Raw genomic sequence first — 7,273 nt, forward strand, 5'->3', positions numbered from 1 at the left:
TTTTGGCTGTTTTTGAAATTTCTAAAATCAACCCTGAAAGTCGTAGATATGCTCGTTAGATTACCTTGGAACTATTACATGCTTCAATTCGATAAGGCCAGACCACTTTATGCCTTTTTTAGTGAAAGAAAAAGGGTCAAAAACGAGTAAAATCCGTAAATTAACAAGGAAATTCATCTAACCCCCATTTTGGCCGTTTTTGAAAATTCTAAAATCAACCATGGAAGTCGTATATATGCTCGTTAGATTTCCTAGGAACTATTACATGATTCGATTCGATAAGGGTAGGCCACTTTATGACCTTTTTAGTGAAAGAAAAAGGATCAAAAACGAGTAAAATCCGTAAATTAACAAGGAAATTCACTTTACCCCCATTTTGGCCGTTTTTGAAAATTCTAAAATCAACCATGGAAGTCGTAGATAAGCTCGTTAGAATTCCTAGGAACTATTACACGTTTCGATTCGATAAGGCTAGGCCACGTTATGCCCTTTTTAGTGAAAGAAAAAGGATCACAAACGAATAAAATCCGTAAATTAACAAGGAATATAACTTTACCACCATTTTGGCTGTTTTTGAAATTTCTAAAATCAACCCTGAAAGTCGTAGATATGCTCGTTAGATTACCTTGGAACTATTACATGCTTCAATTCGATAAGGCCAGACCACTTTATGCCTTTTTTAGTGAAAGAAAAAGGGTCAAAAACGAGTAAAATCCGTAAATTAACAAGGAAATTCATCTAACCCCCATTTTGGCCGTTTTTGAAAATTCTAAAATCAACCATGGAAGTCATAGATAAGCTCGTTAGAATTCCTAGGAACTATTACACGCTTCGATTCGATAAGGCTAGGCCACGTTATGCCCTTTTTACTGAAAGAAAAAGGATCAAAAACGAATAAAATCCGTAAATTAACAAGGAATATCAATTTACCACCATTTTGGCCGTTTTTGAAATTTCTAAAATCAACCCTGAAAGTCGTAGATATGCTCGTTAGATTACCTAGGAACAATTACATGGTTCAATTCGATAAGGCTAGGCCAAGTTATGCCCTTTTTAGTGAAAGAAAAAGGATCAAAATCGAGTAAAATCCGTAAATTAACAAGGAAATTAACTTAACCCCCATTTTGGCCGTTTTTGAAAATTCTAAAATCAACCATGGAAGTCGTAGATAAGCTCGTTAGAATTCCTAGGAACTATTACACGTTTCGATTCGATAAGGCTAGGCCACGTTATGCCCTTTTTAGTGAAAGAAAAACGACCAAAACGAATAAAATCCGTAAATTAACAAGGAATATAACTTTACCACCATTTTGGCTGTTTTTGAAATTTCTAAAATCAACCCTGAAAGTCGTAGATATGCTCGTTAGATTACCTAGGAACTATTACATGGTTCAATTCGATAAGGCTAGGCCAAGTTATGCCCTTTTTAGTGAAAAAAAAAGGGTCAAAAACGAGTAAAATTCGTAAATTAACAAGGAAATTCATCTAACCCCCATTTTGGCCGTTTTTGAAAATTCTAAAATCAACCATGGAAGTCATAGATAAGCTCGTTAGAATTCCTAGGAACTATTACACGCTTCGATTCGATAAGGCTAGGCCACGTTATGCCCTTTTTAGTGAAAGAAAAAGGATCAAAAACGAATAAAATCCGTAAATTAACAAGGAATATCAATTTACCACCATTTTGGCCGTTTTTGAAATTTCTAAAATCAACCCTGAAAGTCGTAGATATGCTCGTTAGATTACCTAGGAACTATTACATGGTTCAATTCGATAAGGCTAGGCCAAGTTATGCCCTTTTTAGTGAAAGAAAAATGATCAAAAACGAGTAAAATTCGTAAATTTACAAGGAAATTAACTTAACCCCCATTTTGGCCATTTATAAAAATTATAAAATCAACCGTGGATGTCGTAGATATGCTCGTTAGAATTCCTAGGAACTATTACACGCTTCAATTCGATAAGGCTAGGCCACGTTATGCCCTTTTTAGTGAAAGAAAAAGGATCAAAAAACGAGTAAAATCCGTAAATTAACAAGGAATATCACCTTACCACCATTTTGGCAGTTTTTGAAATTTCTAAAATCAACCCTGAAAGTCGTAGATATGCTCGTTAGATTACCTTGGAACTATTACATGCTTCAATTCGATAAGGCTAGGCCACTTTATGCCCTTTTTAGTGAAAGAAAAAGGGTCAAAAACGAGTAAAATCCGTAAATTAACAAGGAAATTCACCTAACCCCCATTTTGGCCGTTTTTAAAAATTCTAAAATCAACCATGGAAGTCATAGATAAGCTCGTCAGAATTCCTAGGAACTATTACACGCTTCGATCCGATATGGCTAGGCCACGTTATGCCCTTTTTAGTGAAAGAAAAAGGATCAAAAACGAGTAAAATCCGTAAATTAACAAGGAAATTCACTTTACCACCATTTTGGCCGTTTTTGAAATTTCTAAAATCAACCATGGAAGTCGTAGATAAGCTCGTTAGAATTCCTAGGAACTATTACACGTTTCGATTCGATAAGGCTAGGCCACGTTATGCCCTTTTTAGTGAAAGAAAAACGATCAAAAACGAATAAAATCCGTAAATTAACAAGGAATATAACTTTACCACCATTTTGGCTGTTTTTGAAATTTCTAAAATCAACCCTGAAAGTCGTAGATATGCTCGTTAGATTACCTTGGAACTATTACATGCTTCAATTCGATAAGGCCAGACCACTTTATGCCTTTTTTAGTGAAAGAAAAAGGGTCAAAAACGAGTAAAATCCGTAAATTAACAAGGAAATTCATCTAACCCCCATTTTGGCCGTTTTTGAAAATTCTAAAATCAACCATGGAAGTCGTATATATGCTCGTTAGATTTCCTAGGAACTATTACATGATTCGATTCGATAAGGCTAGGCCACTTTATGACCTTTTTAGTGAAAGAAAAAGGATCAAAAACGAGTAAAATCCGTAAATTAACAAGGAAATTCACTTTACCCCCATTTTGGCCGTTTTTGAAAATTCTAAAATCAACCATGGAAGTCGTAGATAAGCTCGTTAGAATTCCTAGGAACTATTACACGTTTCGATTCGATAAGGCTAGGCCACGTTATGCCCTTTTTAGTGAAAGAAAAAGGATCAAAAACGAATAAAATCCGTAAATTAACAAGGAATATCAATTTACCACCATTTTGGCCGTTTTTGAAATTTCTAAAATCAACCCTGAAAGTCGTAGATATGCTCGTTAGATTACCTAGGAACTATTACATGGTTCAATTCGATAAGGCTAGGCCAAGTTATGCCCTTTTTAGTGAAAGAAAAAGGGTCAAAAACGAGTAAAATTCGTAAATTAACAAGGAAATTCATCTAACCCCCATTTTGGCCGTTTTTGAAAATTCTAAAATCAACCATTGAAGTCATAGATAAGCTCGTTAGAATTCCTAGGAACTATTACACGCTTCGATTCGATAAGGCTAGGCCACGTTATGCCCTTTTTAGTGAAAGAAAAAGGATCAAAAACGAATAAAATCCGTAAATTAACAAGGAATATCAATTTACCACCATTTTGGCCGTTTTTGAAATTTCTAAAATCAACCCTGAAAGTCGTAGATATGCTCGTTAGATTACCTAGGAACTATTACATGGTTCAATTCGATAAGGCTAGGCCAAGTTATGCCCTTTTTAGTGAAAGAAAAATGATCAAAAACGAGTAAAATTCGTAAATTTACAAGGAAATTAACTTAACCCCCATTTTGGCCATTTATAAAAATTATAAAATCAACCGTGGATGTCGTAGATATGCTCGTTAGAATTCCTAGGAACTATTACACGCTTCAATTCGATAAGGCTAGGCCACGTTATGCCCTTTTTAGTGAAAGAAAAAGGATCAAAAAACGAGTAAAATCCGTAAATTAACAAGGAATATCACCTTACCACCATTTTGGCAGTTTTTGAAATTTCTAAAATCAACCCTGAAAGTCGTAGATATGCTCGTTAGATTACCTTGGAACTATTACATGCTTCAATTCGATAAGGCTAGGCCACTTTATGCCCTTTTTAGTGAAAGAAAAAGGGTCAAAAACGAGTAAAATCCGTAAATTAACAAGGAAATTCACCTAACCCCCATTTTGGCCGTTTTTAAAAATTCTAAAATCAACCATGGAAGTCATAGATAAGCTCGTCAGAATTCCTAGGAACTATTACACGCTTCGATCCGATATGGCTAGGCCACGTTATGCCCTTTTTAGTGAAAGAAAAAGGATCAAAAACGAGTAAAATCCGTAAATTAACAAGGAAATTCACTTTACCACCATTTTGGCCGTTTTTGAAATTTCTAAAATCAACCATGGAAGTCGTAGATAAGCTCGTTAGAATTCCTAGGAACTATTACACGTTTCGATTCGATAAGGCTAGGCCACGTTATGCCCTTTTTAGTGAAAGAAAAACGATCAAAAACGAATAAAATCCGTAAATTAACAAGGAATATAACTTTACCACCATTTTGGCTGTTTTTGAAATTTCTAAAATCAACCCTGAAAGTCGTAGATATGCTCGTTAGATTACCTTGGAACTATTACATGCTTCAATTCGATAAGGCCAGACCACTTTATGCCTTTTTTAGTGAAAGAAAAAGGGTCAAAAACGAGTAAAATCCGTAAATTAACAAGGAAATTCATCTAACCCCCATTTTGGCCGTTTTTGAAAATTCTAAAATCAACCATGGAAGTCGTATATATGCTCGTTAGATTTCCTAGGAACTATTACATGATTCGATTCGATAAGGCTAGGCCACTTTATGACCTTTTTAGTGAAAGAAAAAGGATCAAAAACGAGTAAAATCCGTAAATTAACAAGGAAATTCACTTTACCCCCATTTTGGCCGTTTTTGAAAATTCTAAAATCAACCATGGAAGTCGTAGATAAGCTCGTTAGAATTCCTAGGAACTATTACACGTTTCGATTCGATAAGGCTAGGCCACGTTATGCCCTTTTTAGTGAAAGAAAAAGGATCAAAAACGAATAAAATCCGTAAATTAACAAGGAATATCAATTTACCACCATTTTGGCCGTTTTTGAAATTTCTAAAATCAACCCTGAAAGTCGTAGATATGCTCGTTAGATTACCTAGGAACTATTACATGGTTCAATTCGATAAGGCTAGGCCAAGTTATGCCCTTTTTAGTGAAAGAAAAATGATCAAAAACGAGTAAAATTCGTAAATTTACAAGGAAATTAACTTAACCCCCATTTTGGCCATTTATAAAAATTATAAAATCAACCGTGGATGTCGTAGATATGCTCGTTAGAATTCCTAGGAACTATTACACGCTTCAATTCGATAAGGCTAGGCCACGTTATGCCCTTTTTAGTGAAAGAAAAAGGATCAAAAAACGAGTAAAATCCGTAAATTAACAAGGAATATCACCTTACCACCATTTTGGCAGTTTTTGAAATTTCTAAAATCAACCCTGAAAGTCGTAGATATGCTCGTTAGATTACCTTGGAACTATTACATGCTTCAATTCGATAAGGCTAGGCCACTTTATGCCCTTTTTAGTGAAAGAAAAAGGGTCAAAAACGAGTAAAATCCGTAAATTAACAAGGAAATTCACCTAACCCCCATTTTGGCCGTTTTTAAAAATTCTAAAATCAACCATGGAAGTCATAGATAAGCTCGTCAGAATTCCTAGGAAGTATTACACGCTTCGATCCGATATGGCTAGGCCACGTTATGCCCTTTTTAGTGAAAGAAAAAGGATCAAAAACGAGTAAAATCCGTAAATTAACAAGGAAATTCACTTTACCACCATTTTGGCCGTTTTTGAAATTTCTAAAATCAACCATGGAAGTCGTAGATAAGCTCGTTAGAATTCCTAGGAACTATTACACGTTTCGATTCGATAAGGCTAGGCCACGTTATGCCCTTTTTAGTGAAAGAAAAACGATCAAAAACGAATAAAATCCGTAAATTAACAAGGAATATAACTTTACCACCATTTTGGCTGTTTTTGAAATTTCTAAAATCAACCCTGAAAGTCGTAGATATGCTCGTTAGATTACCTTGGAACTATTACATGCTTCAATTCGATAAGGCCAGACCACTTTATGCCTTTTTTAGTGAAAGAAAAAGGGTCAAAAACGAGTAAAATCCGTAAATTAACAAGGAAATTCATCTAACCCCCATTTTGGCCGTTTTTGAAAATTCTAAAATCAACCATGGAAGTCGTATATATGCTCGTTAGATTTCCTAGGAACTATTACATGATTCGATTCGATAAGGCTAGGCCACTTTATGACCTTTTTAGTGAAAGAAAAAGGATCAAAAACGAGTAAAATCCGTAAATTAACAAGGAAATTCACTTTACCCCCATTTTGGCCGTTTTTGAAAATTCTAAAATCAACCATGGAAGTCGTAGATAAGCTCGTTAGAATTCCTAGGAACTATTACACGTTTCGATTCGATAAGGCTAGGCCACGTTATGCCCTTTTTAGTGAAAGAAAAAGGATCAAAAACGAATAAAATCCGTAAATTAACAAGGAATATCAATTTACCACCATTTTGGCCGTTTTTGAAATTTCTAAAATCAACCCTGAAAGTCGTAGATATGCTCGTTAGATTACCTAGGAACTATTACATGGTTCAATTCGATAAGGCTAGGCCAAGTTATGCCCTTTTTAGTGAAAGAAAAATGATCAAAAACGAGTAAAATTCGTAAATTTACAAGGAAATTAACTTAACCCCCATTTTGGCCATTTATAAAAATTATAAAATCAACCGTGGATGTCGTAGATATGCTCGTTAGAATTCCTAGGAACTATTACACGCTTCAATTCGATAAGGCTAGGCCACGTTATGCCCTTTTTAGTGAAAGAAAAAGGATCAAAAAACGAGTAAAATCCGTAAATTAACAAGGAATATCACCTTACCACCATTTTGGCAGTTTTTGAAATTTCTAAAATCAACCCTGAAAGTCGTAGATATGCTCGTTAGATTACCTTGGAACTATTACATGCTTCAATTCGATAACGCTAGGCCACTTTATGCCCTTTTTAGTGAAAGAAAAAGGGTCAAAAACGAGTAAAATCCGTAAATTAACAAGGAAATTCACCTAACCCCCATTTTGGCCGTTTTTAAAAATTCTAAAATCAGCCATGGAAGTCATAGATAAGCTCGTCAGAATTCCTAGGAAGTATTACACGCTTCGATCCGATATGGCTAGGCCACGTTATGCCCTTTTTAGTGAAAGAAAAAGGATCAAAAACGAGTAAAATCCGTAAATTAA

The sequence above is a fragment of the Medicago sativa genome, chromosome 3 (genome assembly GCF_051527215.1).
Source record: "Medicago sativa cultivar Bolivia chromosome 3, Bolivia_mono, whole genome shotgun sequence".
Classification (NCBI taxonomy): Eukaryota; Viridiplantae; Streptophyta; class Magnoliopsida; order Fabales; family Fabaceae; genus Medicago; species Medicago sativa.